We start from the raw sequence: 14,940 nt of genomic DNA on the forward strand, positions 1-14,940 counted from the left end.
GATAAAAATATAGGAGATATTTTAAGGCACTCAGTGTTGGCCTAACTAGTGAACACAGTAGAAGAATTTTTCCAATAACTTCAATACCCACTGACCTGGGTCATTGCCAAGCGCTTTAGAAATTTTTACTTTCACAATTTTTCCATCTAATAAATAATGTTTATGACATCTGTTCTTATACCTCACCATGAAAACCAGCCCTTCTAATGCCTATTCAACAAAATGGTTTATTCAAATACATTTAAATTCATAAATTTTCAAGTTACTGTGTCTCTGGAGCTTATTGGATTTATTTTTCACATAAGCCATTGAATACCATGACATCCAGAGACTTGAAAACATGCTGCTGCCTCTTAAATCTGATGAAATGCTACCACCACTAGGCCTGATTTCTGTCACATACTATCTAGAGCAATGAACTAACCTAATTCAGAATCACAGAATATTCTGAGCTGGAAGGGAGGATTATCAAATCCAACTTTTAAGTGATTGGACCATACAGAGATTGAACCCGTGGCCTTGGTGTTATGACCACTCAGTTTTAATTTGTGGAACTAATCTCAGGGTTAGTCAGCTCCTGAGCACTCTCCCACACCTGAATTCTCTTTTGAAGTAATACCTGAGTTTTAGAGTTCTTGCTCATACAACTTTCAAAGCTAGAAACTTTTATTTCAAAGTTCATGCAGATGCTCAGAAGTTTTTCTGTTGTCTAAAAAGAAAATAAAACACATTTTCCAAACACTAATTATTTTACTTTTCTTTTAAAACTTGAAAATCAAAATCAAAATATCTGTATCTTGCCACTGGAAAAAAAATTGGTTTTCAATAAAAACATGCTTCCAAACGAGTAATTTTTTTCTTAATCTATCATGAAAGCAAAGTTTACTTATTGACCAACTTTCTGTTTAATTTTTTCCAGAGGTCTACATGTCACAATTTGAAACAACAGATGGGGTAGCAGACAGCCAGTGCATCCAGAAAGAGGTAATCTCCTGCAATGAGAAATATATCTGTGCCTCCCATGTCATATATAGCATTTATCTTGGTACCAGAGTCTTTAACACTCATGAGCTAATGTCTCAGAGCAATATGAGGTACCAAAAGTTCCAAAGATTCATGGCAAAATAAGCCTGGTTCTTCAAGACAAGTCATGGAGGTTTTCAAACATTTTTAACAAACACGCCTGTTTTTCACATTCTTTGATTTTTTTTCTGTTTCCAGGATGAGATACAAGCATTTCCAAATCATGTTGAACAGTAAAGAAAGCACTGGAATGTCCCTTCTTTAGTGATTCTAACTCAGTAGGTGCTTAATGGAATTTTTTTTTATTTTTCCACAATTAGGCATTAAAAAACAAAACAAAACAAAAGAAAACAAACAAACAAACAAAAAACCAACCAAACAAAACACAAACTGAAGTTTTGTGAATGAAAATTAAAATATCATGTAATAGCCCTCTCACTAAAGCAGTGACTTCACTTTTATTACCAAAGCACTACCAACTCTGCTCAACTACTTGAAAAACAATAATTATTATTTTCTCACATATCAGTCATTTGTTTTTCATGTTATTATTAAGGACCTGAAATAAATATCTTTTTTCCTTTTTATTTATCATATAAGTAATGGATTTTCAGAATTGAGAAAACTAGAAAGAATATTGCAGATACAAGAGGAAACATACATACAAATATAAGAAAAACATGGGGGGGGGGTGGTCCAGTGAGAGCCTAGTTTTTTAAAAAAGCCCACAAGTAAAAAAAATGTGGTTGCTGTTACTCTATTTCAAAGGAGTAGGGCTGTTGTAGACCCCGAAGTCAATGCCCTGCATTGCCTTTCACAGGAGCACAATCCACCATGCTGCAGTTAGCGTTGCTTTTAACAACCTTAGGTGGAGGGACCTCCTGCCTACCTGATACTTTGTGGGGAAGCTCTGATTTGAAATGTCAGTCTCCTCAGCGAGAAGCATCATTCACTAGAAGCACCTTTTTGCCTGTCCTTCAGAAAAGGAGATAGAGGTGAAAGTGTCTGTAAGTGCAAAGTTACAGAATGATCTAGCTGACAGCATCTGCATAGTAAATTTATAGTGATTAAAACATATTGTCTGTCAATCTCTTCCACCTCCTGGTCTTTCTTATTACACTCTGGGAGCAAGTATAGGAAGTATAGAAGGAAATATATATGCTATACAAGAGAAAAAGGATGGATGGCAGTCCCTTGGCATCACATTTTTATGAAGTTCGGGACACTGAAAGATTATTGTTACAGTAAGACAAGGGAAAACAAAATTTTGTGGCTGTGGTTTGTAAATATTGAAGAGGAGAATGGTAAATATGTTGTCTGCTTCTTAAGTCTAAACAAGTTCATTCCTTCTGATCTTTTTCCTCTTCTGTGCTTGTGAGGCAAATGAAGTCTGTAAGGGTTTTGATCGCATTGGCCACATCTCAGATGTAATCTACCCAAGGCTGCTGAATGTAAGCCATGCAGCAAAGAAAAAGGCAAATTATTGTTACAGGGCACAGTAGACCTTCTTCAGCTAGAATCCAAAACTCAGCTGCCTCTCCTTGGAATCCTACTCTCCCTGTCATTGTGCCTCGTGGTTTATTACCTAAAGAGACAGTTACTGAATGTATCATTGATAGCTTAGAAAGTGGAAGGATTTTATGTTATCTTTAAGACAGAAAACTCACTCAAGGGAATACTCCTCTGCCTTTTTCTATAGAAGAACAATTTTCCAGCAGTGCCTGAAAGTTTCTCCCTCACTTCTCCCCAGTAAGTCATACCACGATATGTTCTTTATACTTCATATATCTTATTCTCTTTCTGGTCATCTTCCACTCTTTTCTTTCTTTCATTCCTATAAAAGGTAGGAAAAATTTCACAAATGTTCAGAGTGCTATGCATGTATGTGTATGCTAAGCTTCATCCTATAAAGCCTGAAGGTATCATCTTGCAAATCTTTGTGAGACACCTCTCTCTTCTGCTTATTTTCTCATTTATTAGCAGTAACCCTGGCCCTTTTTACCAGAGCAATTGAATAAATAAACCTTTCTTAGTGCAGCTACACAGGAAACTTATGGTACAGCAAATACCTCCTGTTTAGCATACCTCTTCTGTGTTAATGACAAGGAAGAGAAATAATTGCCTGCAAAAAATCTCATGTAATCCTCAAGTAAGAACTACTATATTTAACACACTGCAATAACTGAAAATGTTAGGAAGAGGTTTATGATCCAGGAAAAGGACTTTTAGAAGCCTCTGATCTGATACATCTATTCTCTTATCCCAGTTTGCTCTTGACTCCTATTAAAGTTACATGCAAACTGAGAAAGGAGGTCATAACCCTAAAAGGTTTTTTTTTTATTATATGTCCTCCAAAGTTTCATAAGCTTCATGACTTTTCTTATTAGAATTGTGAAAATATGCTCAAATCCATTTCATGTTCTTCCTTAAAAGTATTCCTCATAAATTGAAAGTCTCAGTTTCTCCTGTAAATTCTTCCCCCCCCTTCTTTGGGACTGCAGGTCTTTGAGCAAAATCTTTCATTGAAGGAGGAATTCTTAGAATGAACATTAGAAAGCATCTGTGAATTTGTGAAATGGCTTTTAAGAAGCAGAGAAGGATCTTATATATTTTTTTGTGCTGGAGGGGCTCAGAGATACAAAAATAATCTGTGGTTAGAGAAGGGGGGTGATTAGTTTTAAGCAAGGGAAGAAAAAGAAAGAATGGTAATAAGAAAGGTATATAATATACCAAAAAATTAAACTGGTTAGGTGAAAAATATTTCTAATAAGTGAAGAGCATTGAAATGATTATTCAAGATCTTTAGGAAAGTTAGAAAATCATGCAAAAGACAAAATGAATCTGTCTGAGTGGAAAACTCTTAATGTCCTATTCAACATTATGATTGATGGTGTTTATTTGACATAATAAATTTAATTTATCTCACAAGCCTCATTATGTCTCTTTCATCCTGTCTATAATATTTGTTACTTTTTGTCTTCTTCCAACAAATATCTCAAAATTCTCAGCTATTTCAGTAAGCTGTTGTCTCTTTAGAGGTTCACAATTCACAAAATCTCCTCCTTTCCTTATTCATCTGTGAAAACATATTTAAAGCTTCTTTTATGTGTTAATCAAGCCCATTTTCTCTTAAGACTTGTCACATGTATTTGTCTTGGTTGTTTGTTCCTATATTCACACAAGTAAGTCTTCCCTTCCTCCATGCTGTTGAAAATTACTTTCACCAAAAACAAACTCCATTGAAACTGTGAAACTGAGGTCAGAGAATTTTTCTTTTACTCGAGATGGTTTTTTTAACCATCCATCTGTGGGTCCTTGGGCAAGTCTTTAGACTACTCCTAAGGGGTCTGTGAAAGATAATAAAAGCAAACAAGCCTACCTATTTACAATAGGCTGAACCCCCACATGTATAGGGAATGTTTTAGGGGCCTTCAAAATTGAAAATGTTTACTCCAAAGTAATAAAGTTGCAATCTTAGTTTCTCTTTGTGAATATTTTGGTGCAACTTCGATTAGGTCTTCAACAATGACAGCACCTCATGATTCAGCAGGACAGGTACAGCCATGAAGCACTAGTAGGTCAGCAAAATTGGATGAGACCAATATGGGTCTGACCAACTGCATCATAAACAGAAGAAAACCTTATTTCATAAAAAAAAGTCTGGTTTATCTCAGATGACAGCAAGGAGAAATCCTTTTTCAACAATCTGAGTTATTATCTCTAACCATGAATCAAAATATAAGGGTAGTATTTCAAAACAACATCTCTACAATGAACAAAATTTAAAAAAAAAAAAATTTGTGTTGGTGTTTATAGCAGGTTATGCTAAATCATAACGCTGGATTCATGAGGTTGAGTGTATGTTTTATAACATTCAGTGCTGATAGGAAGTTTTCTCAGTTTCCTTTGGGCCATGGAGAGATGTGGTGACAGGAGTGTGAGGATAGCTTACCACTGGGAAATGCTGTGACACCCACCCCCAGATGAGACCAATAGCTGGTCTTGGCTCTCCTAGACAAGATGCCTGATCTTCATATGACTGAAGGTATCTTAGATGGGGCTTCCCGTGGCAATAAGAATATGTGACTTTACAGATAAACAGATGCCTGAAATAGCACTATGAAACTCTGTGCGTCACTAAAGTCACAGCCATAAGTGTGAGTTTCTGACTGCATATGGAGATAATAAGGCAGTCAGAATACTGAGGTTTTCAGTCCTATTCTGAAGGCTGTTATTCATGGATAACAAGAACCCAAATTCTGTCCTGAAACCTGGCTATGAAACATTCAATAATACACAAAGAAAGCAAGATTTTTACACCTGCTGAGTTAAGCATTAGTAATTTATATCTTCTGGGGCAACAAAGCATTTTAATTTCAAAAAGCTCAAGTTTGAAGTTGGACTGCTAAAATTTTCATGGAGTTTTCAAAGAGATAACTAACAACTGCAATGGTTCTTAAAGAAGAAAAGAAGTATTTTTTTGAAATCATATTCTTAAAATAAGCTGCTGTTTCCTAGTCACAATTAAGAATTTTTAAGTATGCCAATTAGACTGTGTCTTGTTCTTAAGAGGTTTTGATTGCACTTCTGAGCAAAATGATGTAGGAATCAAGTCAATTCTCAGAAGGGGCTTAAGAAGTTTTAAATTAATTTTTCTGATGCATGAAAGTATAATCTAAATGGAGTTGTGTTTTCACATCAGGTCTTGTTCTTTAATGTATGATGTATTAAGCAATACTACTCATAGCAGTAGTTCAGAGAATTTTAAGAGGCACCAAGAAGTTTGTTTAAAAAGTAGAAGGAAAAAACCCCACTTGAATTCTTTCCACAGAACAAAGATCAATATAAACATTTTTCTTTCACCTTTCAGATAAAGGCTTTCAGCTGCTGGTATTTTTGCTTTATATTGCATATAAGCTTAAGTGGATGTGCATGCATGGACACTGTAAGGGTGAAGTTTTTCAAGGTCTATTACCATTTATACTTATGCTTTAAGGAAGTACAGAGGATCAAGAGGGAGAGAAGGACACTGGGATCTCAGCCTGTCCAGCTGTGAGAGAGCCTGGAGGTTCATCAGGTGTGAAGACTTTTCTCTCCAACCAGCGCTCCTCCAAAAGGTGGCTTGGGAGGCAAGAGATCTCAGGACTACCATTTTCTGGCTCTCAGGACTTCAGAGAACTCTCTTATATTTTTTTTCCACTCTGTCACATGAAAACAGGCAGAAAAGATGAGTTTTATGTCCAACATATATTAATTTATTTTTTGGCTATCAGCATCCCCTAGGAGATTAAAGCCTTTTAATATCCAGCTTAGTCTGTTAGCTTCTCACTTAATGAGACCCTTCATTTAACAGATTCACTGAGACAGACAGGACAACTGATACCTTCTTATATAAGGGCTACACTGAATAGCACTAGAAAAACCTCTCAGCAGATTTGTCCTAGGAGTTATTTCGTTGTTGATGAAACTGTCAGCACCCAACACGTTTATTAATACAAACTTGTGACAATTTATGGGGTTTGCTGTGTCTGGAATAGGGTCTAACTGCAAAAAAGCATACTTAAACTATGTATTATTAATAATAATACTACTACAAAGCATAGGCACACATGCTAAAGTAAAAGCAGTTTACAAAGAGTATTAATAACACAAAACCTAAGCAAAAACCCTAAAGCAAAAGACCTAACAAATTTAGTCTAAAAACCCCCTTGGTGTTAATTTATTCTTACTAATAGTGAATAACATCCACTTGGCTTAGCAGTCTTACTGACACTGTGAGCTCACAAGACCCTCTGCTCTCAGTCTCCCATTTCACTGCCTTCTCACAACCCTGCATCTCTGCAGACCTACAGCCCACATTGCTGCAGAGTGAGTGACGTTGTGCCTGGACTTTGGCCTCCATCTCAATTTTCATCAATTCTTAGCCCATCTCTCAGAAAGCTTTTATAATTAATATCAAAATCAATGCAAGAAGTAGAGTTTGCAAATATTTTGCATGTCGTTTCTCCCGGTGCCAAGGTTTCTTACATAACAGAATAGCCCGAAAGATTTAATATTTGTCCTCCCTAGGAACATCATAGGATTCTTCACAGTATCACAGAAGTATAGAATTACCTGGGTTGGAGGAGACCTCTGAGATCAAGTCCAACCCTTGATCCAGCCCCACTGTGATTACCAGATCGTGGCACTCAGTGCCACATCCAGACTCATCTTAAAAACCTCCAGGGATGGTGAATCCACCACCTCTCTGGGCAGGCCATTCCAATACCTGATCACTCTCTCTGTAAAGAATTTCTTTCTAATATCCAACCTAAACCTCCCCTGGTAGAGCTTAAGCCCATGCCCTTTTGTCCTACTACTGATTGCCTGGGGGAAGAGACCAACCCCCACCTGGCTATAACCTCCTCTCAGGTAGTTGTAGAGAGTGAAGAGGTCACCTCTGAGCCTCCTCTTCTCCAGACTAAATAGAAACCTAGCTGGCAAGTAGGCCATAATGGAGTCCTGAAGGATTATAGAAGTAGTTTTATTATCATGTGCAAATATTCAATTACTATATGCATAAATTTTTAAATTAAACTGCCATTAAGAATTAGTAACAAATCTGAATGTATTACTGTGGTCCTAAATGGAAGAGACAGAGAAGATGGGAAATACAAGCTGTCTTGTGTTGAGGATAAATTTCAGAAGTGTAAAAAAACCCCAATATTTTACCCCAGAGCAATAAAAAGGACAGCAAAACAGGCAGGAGAATGCTACAACTCAGACCTCTGGTCCAATTCAAATCTAGGTTGTGCTGGGTTCCAGCACAAAAATCTATCAGTAAAGAAGGAGATATGAGAAACTCATGTGAAACTCAAAGTATGGGGAAATCAAGTCACAAACTGACTGAGATATCTTTTAAAAAGTCTACATAGAAGCATCTCCTTCTTTTCTTATATTTCTTAATATCCATTTTGCATAAATTGGTTAGTACATATAATTGGAAATAATTAAATAAACTTGAAACAAATATTAGAACTAAATGCAAGTACGTCTTTAAACAAATATTAATGATTAGTCCATATCATGGTAATACACACACTACTAAGACTCTTAATCCATATATTCCCATCTGTGGCAAAAAAAATCTGCATTTTATTTAAATTGTTCCTTTCTTTCCTTTTTCAGTAAATATTCACCCTGTTTCACCCTGAATGTGATGTTCCACTTAAAAATATACTATGTTTATACTTGCCTTTTTTGCTGACCATGGGGTGATACTTCAGTTCTCTCATCAAGTTCCAGATGATCTTTATAAGGAATATAAACTTTTTCAGTTTTCTCCTGAGACTAGATTGTCTACATTTAGTTACAGATGTAATTTTACCACATTTTTCTGGAACTTGGGTTTTTGGAAACAGCTTTAAAGTTTTTCCTCTTTTTTTCAGGGTATTTTGATGTGATTATAATTCATTTATTTTCCACAGCTCTGATCAACAACATTTTTCCGAGTCAATGAAACCCCAAAATCTGTACAAATGAGGTAGCTATTTATATGTAAAAATGAGCAGCATCCCACCATTTAACAACAGAAACAACAAGATCAGTGCCTCTGTTAACCTCCTCTCTCAGTTTATTCAAGTAGCCTTTCAATAAATTTTGCTTTATTCAGTTAACTTTTGCTTGGAGTAATAGATTTGTCCCTATTGAGGTTCATGTGGGTGAGTGGCAATGTGGAGGGATGATGTGGTCCGTGCAGTATTTATTTTAGCGTTGAAAGAAAATTCAGTTTTAAAAAATGTGGTTTGTATTAAGTGCTGCTAATGGCAGAAGACAGGACTATTTTTGACCTCCTGTGAATTCCACTGCTGTGTGCCAGCTCCTGGGAATTTCATCTCCTTAGTCTTAAATTTCCTTCTTGTCACTTGATTTCAGTGTCCTAGTGGAACATAACAGTGCCAGAAGCATTCTGCTAAGTAGGTTGTGCCAGCCTGTGGGGCTACTTGAGACATCAGTGTTTAGGCTGAAGCCCATATGGACAGACAGTCCTGGCCATGGGGTTGAGTACCCTGGGCAGCTGCCCCACCTGGCAAGGTCTCCTCTGGGCATGAGATTTAATCCAAGTGAATGGCAGCAACTTAGATTATTGCAATGACCTTTAGGAAATCACAGATGACAAAAGGAGGGTTGTATTTTCTGCGTGAAGTCAGGGCTATTTCCCAGCTGCAAAAAGCGAAGCACCTGCCTGGTTCAGATATCCCTGATGTTATAACACCTTTTGTTTGGGCAAAAGAGCACAGCACCATCTGCTACCATCTTTAAAAGAAGTTACAACATCTGCTCTCCAGATATATTGCCAGTGCATCTGGCAGTGAGGTGGAGCCCACCCATGCCCCTCAATCAGGAGCGGGTGCTGCCACAACTGTAGCAGGGTCTCAGAGTCATGGCAGGGAAAGTAAAGCACCAACACCTCCCTCCTGTAAACACCTACAGCAACCGAAAGCTCTTCCTGATGTATCTTTTCTGATCCATGCTGTATCAAAGAACACAGCGAGAAATTACGGAGTTGCTACAATACCAACCCTATTAGATGCTGCAAATATCCTAATTTTCTTCTAAGAGAAGTACATAAAAGACCATTTATAGCCTTTTATTTACACCATTTGAAAAAATACCCTCAGCTTTACCTGCATGAGCAGTCACATTAGAATTCTACAGGCATTTTTCAGCTGTAATGGACAGGGACCTGCATACAGGATTGGCCTCACACTCAGTGTTTGTAGAACCCCTTTAACAGCAAAGAGTGACATCATAGGATTAGGATGCTATTTTTGACACCACTTCTGGTCATGTAAGTAAGTCATGAAGTTCTGGTGGAGCTCACTGCATTTGGCAGCATTTCATAGAATCATAGAATTGTTAAAGTTGGAAAAGAGCTTTAGGATCATGAAGTCCAGCCATCAACCCAGTGCCACCACCATGTTCACCATTAAACCATGTCCTCAAGTGCCACATCCACTAGTTTTCTTGAACACTGCCAGAATGGTGATTTCATCATTTCCCTAGGAAGTCTGTTCCAATGCTTTTACAACCCTTCCTGTGAAGAAATTTATCCCAATGTCTGATATAAAACTCCCCTGACACAACTTGAGGACATTTCCTCTTGTCTTGTCATCAAAATCCTGCTTTCATTTGAAAACAGAATAATTAAGATGCAGAAGTACCTGCATATAAACAATTTTTATCAGCTTTCTTAATTGTTTTAGAGGGGAAAAAAAACATTTTCACATTTTTTGTATTAGCAAAAATAGCTATGATATGAAGTGACCTTCAAGTACTGTGTACCAATAATTATGAGGGGAAAAAACCACAATCATTTAATCAATTGCAGTTTTCTATACTTTCTTGATCAGGTGTATATTGTTACCCTAAATATGAATAAAGATTAGGTGAGTGCTCACTTTACGTGCATTGTTTCAGTCTTTCCTAATGAGCAGACTTATTTTCAGTGCAATTAATGATTTTTTTTCTTTTGAAGTTTTTACAGTACATAAGAAAATACAATAAAAAAAGCACCCCTTTGCAAGAATGCTGTGGCACATTTTCATTCAACAGCTGTATAGTGAATGTGTTACACACATTCAGGCAACAGCAACATTTTAATAAACTCCACTAATTCCCTTCCTCCTAAAGTCTTTACTGACTGTTTGACTAACAAAGTTCTGCTGTTATTAGTTATGACAGATCAGGCTTTGGTTTTCATCTCTCTGGGGAAATGCCAAACTGTTATTTTAAGGTGAATTTTCAGTTCACGTAAAAAACCAGCTTTAAACCCTTAAGACAGTTAATGCAGTGCAGCTTTTTTTAGTCAAAAAATTTCACACTTTTCCTGATGTTAGGAATATATTGTTTATAAAGAAAGCAGAAGACAGTGGATGAAATGGACAAGGATCCTCCTGGGGTTTCAGTCCCAAACACTCGGAAGGCCCAGCTGTCCGCACTTCAAAAACGTGCACCTCAGAAAGATGAGTGAATTACTTTGCCTTTCCCCTTCTTTTCTAATTTGTTTGGTTTTCATTATTTTCAGTATTATTACTCTGCAAATACTTGGACATCCAGCCAGTACAGTCCAGATTGGCACAGCTGGGAAGTCCCAAAACTTGTAATGGTTTGCTTCCCCCTCGTGCCACACAAGTACCTGCAAGCTCATCCAAAGAGCTAAACCCGAATATAGAGCAGGAGAATAAAAAACCCAGCCTTATCTAATCATGGCTTTCTGAAAATCCATTTCTCCAAATAAAGGAGTATAGATTGAGCTTGAAATCCCAAAACCGAGGATTACTAAAAGCTGCTCTGGGACAGGTAGGAGAAAAGACATTGTCATTGTACAGGACAATGGGCAGACATCAACAGTGAATCAAAGCTTGAAAATTCTGTTCTTTTCTTTTTTAAGACCTCATGAGTTTCAGTCCTCACTTGAACTGATTAGTTTAAATAAAGTTGTGTCCTAGGAAACTTTCAGTATTTTCCTCTTCAGCCCCACTACTGCTTTACTTCATACTCATAATTCTTAATGTAATAGATAATGTGTTTTCCTATTAGTGCAATTGATAATTAAACAATCAATACTGTAGAACACCTTGTTACACCTGACGTTAGCTTTCTACAGTTTAAAAAAATAGACTGTGCACACATCCTTTCACAGCTGAGCCGTTTTCAGGGCATTGAGGGTGCACTTCTCACTCTGGGATCACTTCACAGAGTTTTTAAATGAACTTTATAATTTTCTTTTTTTTAAATCTCCACAATCTACATTGACCTTTTCCCCACTAACCTCCATTATTTTAGTATGCTCAAAAAACTGTAATAGGTTAGAGGTGGATGGTTTTCTTTTAAAGAAAAAAATCCACTTTATATCTGAATTACCATGAATCTCTGAAAATTGAAAAATTTTGGTTTTGAAAATCAATTTTATTGCCAAGATAAGTCTTAATTTTCTGCAGTTCTCTGAAGCATAAGCTCTATTTTTTCAAAGCATATTTATAATACTTTCTAACTTCTTGATCTTCAGCAAGTAAAACCATTTAAGTGTTATATTCAACATGAAAAGTAGCATTATAGTTTATTTATGGGGCAACCTAAATAAGAATGACAGCCAGTCTAAGAACAACAATTTGAAATACAGTGTAGGAGCACGGCATTGTTCTGTTTCACTGGTGAGTGGTGAGAAATTCCCCACTGAGTCATTAATGGATCATACATGCCTGAATTATCTCAGAAGTTCACTAAAATGTTAATTATGTTTTAAAAAAATTCTAGCTGCCTCCTGAATGTAAAGGTCTTTCAAAGTGATACATGTTCTTGGGGAAATACAATCTAAGTCAGGAATAATAAAAATGCTGCCCAAGCCCCATGAATTCTCAAAATTACTCACTCATGTTCAAAAATACTTTTAAACATGAAAATCCACTATTAGTAAGCTCTTCGTAAAATCACAAAAGATGTGTGCCAGAGTTAAATCAAACTGGTACCTGTCCTGTGCTGACATGTTCCTGTCAGTCATTTTTGCCAGTTTTTCCTTCTCTAAGACATGTTATCTATAGTGTCACAAGGTTTACACAAAAGTGTCTGTATTTCTCTAGTTTGTGCAAGAAAAAGAATCATAGCAATATTAACACTGGAAAAGACCTCTAAACTCATCAGGTCCAACCTAACACTGCCAGGTCCACCACTAAACCAAGCTCCCTTGGAAGCAATACGCTATCTGAAGGTATAAATTAATCTTCAGCCAAGTGGGCCAGATGTAAATAGTCAGGGTAAGTTTTACTCCTATAGCCTGTTCAGCTCACTATTCGTGGCCAGTTTTGCTCACTAGTCATTAGGGCTGTTACATTTAGGACAGAACTTTTACTCCATAAATAAGGGCTGCAAGAGGTAGGAGCTAACACATCTGCATGCTTTCCATAGACACGGCACCTACTGTATCTTACATCCTCTCAGCAGAGAGAATATTCAAGTGGCACCACATAGATGTGTACCAGTGGCATGCCCAGAATCTGAATCCTGTGGTCTTGTGACCTATACCACTCTGACCAGCCAAAAGTGATGGAAAAACATTAGCTGTCATTCCTATGCTATTCCTATGTTAGGTACCACTATGAGTACTTAACCTTCTCTTATACTAATATTTTGTGTCAGATCTCATATAGGGTTTGCCTCATTTAAAAGAAGGAGACTCACAAAGAAAGCAATAGTGGTCAAAGGATTGGTAATTAGGAGGGAAAAGGTAATATGCTGCATGAGGGTTTGTAGAGCTCAGATTCTAGTATGTCTAAGAGCAGAAAAATCCCATTCTTGCATGACTGAGGAAAATGTAATCAGCAGCAGTACTGGAAAAAATCTTGTTTAATTACATATTTACACAATAGAGAGAAATGGCATTGGAGTTGTTCCAGGTTTTTGGTTACACAATATATGTTTAACAAAACTATCTAATTATAACTGCACATATTTACTCGAGAGATAGAAAAGGCTTCAAAGGAGATTTTTCAACCTCCGGGAAAGCTATTAAAAAAAAAAAAAGAAAAAGATTAATCATTTACTATTACCCAAAAATATGCTGCCTTTCAGTTTATGAATATATGAAGTGAATATTATTTAATATTATATAATAATGCTGTTCAAGTCTCTTAATTAATGGTTTTAACAAAAAATGTCTTGGAACTGAAGCCTGAGGCTGTTTGTCCTTCTCAAACAGAAAAAAATTGACCACAAAACCAAACAAAAGTGCCTCAAAAATTTCCTTTCTCACAGGGTAACTGCAGAATGCAGCTTTACCTTCTGAAACATCAAAATACCTGCATGCATTAACATACAAGAGATGTGATGGCTTCTTGGATAACAGAGTTTGTTGTAATGGGAGATCTCCAAAATAAAAACAAAATCCAAACAGAAGCTTTTAACACTAGAGCTGGGGTAAATAGGAAAAATCTATCCTGATGAAAAATACAATAACTCATGACTTTTACGTTCCCTCCTGAGTGTGGACAAAAATGCAAAATCCTGAAATGTACTGGTTCCAAACAAATATTGTTTTGGAAATACAGAAACAACCTGAAAGGACAGGTTGCAGGAATATTTTGTTTTTTTCTTGCAGCTAGATATAATCTTTCCCTCTGTCCATCCAATGGGCCTCCTGCTTCACCCCTCACTCTCTGGGCATTCCACTGCATGGAGCAAAGGGCCAGCAGCCTCTTACTGCAGCCCAGATTTCTGCTCTTTTTCTGCCCTTTCTCTGTCTCTGTCACAGCACATGAGCAGGCCACTGGCCTCACACCCCATTCTCCTGGACAGGTGCAGTGCCTTGGGAACTCATACCTGTTGTCTCTTCACCTGCCCCATCTCTTTGGTGACGCCTCCTGGGCTCAGCCATCAGGACAGAGAAGCCAGTGTGTTCAGAGGATGTTAGTATGCTGAGAAAGCTGCACCTTGGCTTTGAGGTCAGAACACCTCCAGCCCAGAACAAAACCAGAGTGCCAATGTCAGATAAGACAGAAGTCACCTCACAGCCTGGGGAGTCAGGAGGGCCTGGGGAGAACCAGGCATTCTGCCCCTTGGCCTGATTCTCACTGTAAAATTTACAAGGGCCAACAAGTCTCCATAGATTGTCTCATTTCCATAGAACCAGTATTTTCCAGTGTGAGATCTGCTCTATCAGTCATTCCTCTTTTTTTCAACTATGTCTAACTCTGAGATAAATTTAATGAGGTTTTGTAACAGCATCACGTCCTCAGCACATCAAGCATGGAGAGAAAGCTGCACCACTGACTCATCAGAAGCAGTGCACAATATCTCAGCACAGCAGGGTTTTAGAAGAAGCTCAGGGAACAAGTGACTCTATTGCTTGTATTTTCTGTCATGACAAACCCCCCATCTGAA

The sequence above is a fragment of the Empidonax traillii genome, unplaced genomic scaffold, assembly GCF_003031625.1.
Source record: "Empidonax traillii isolate 1590-97213 ecotype Southwest subspecies unplaced genomic scaffold, ASM303162v1 scaffold417:size1128589, whole genome shotgun sequence".
Lineage (NCBI taxonomy): Eukaryota > Metazoa > Chordata > Aves > Passeriformes > Tyrannidae > Empidonax > Empidonax traillii.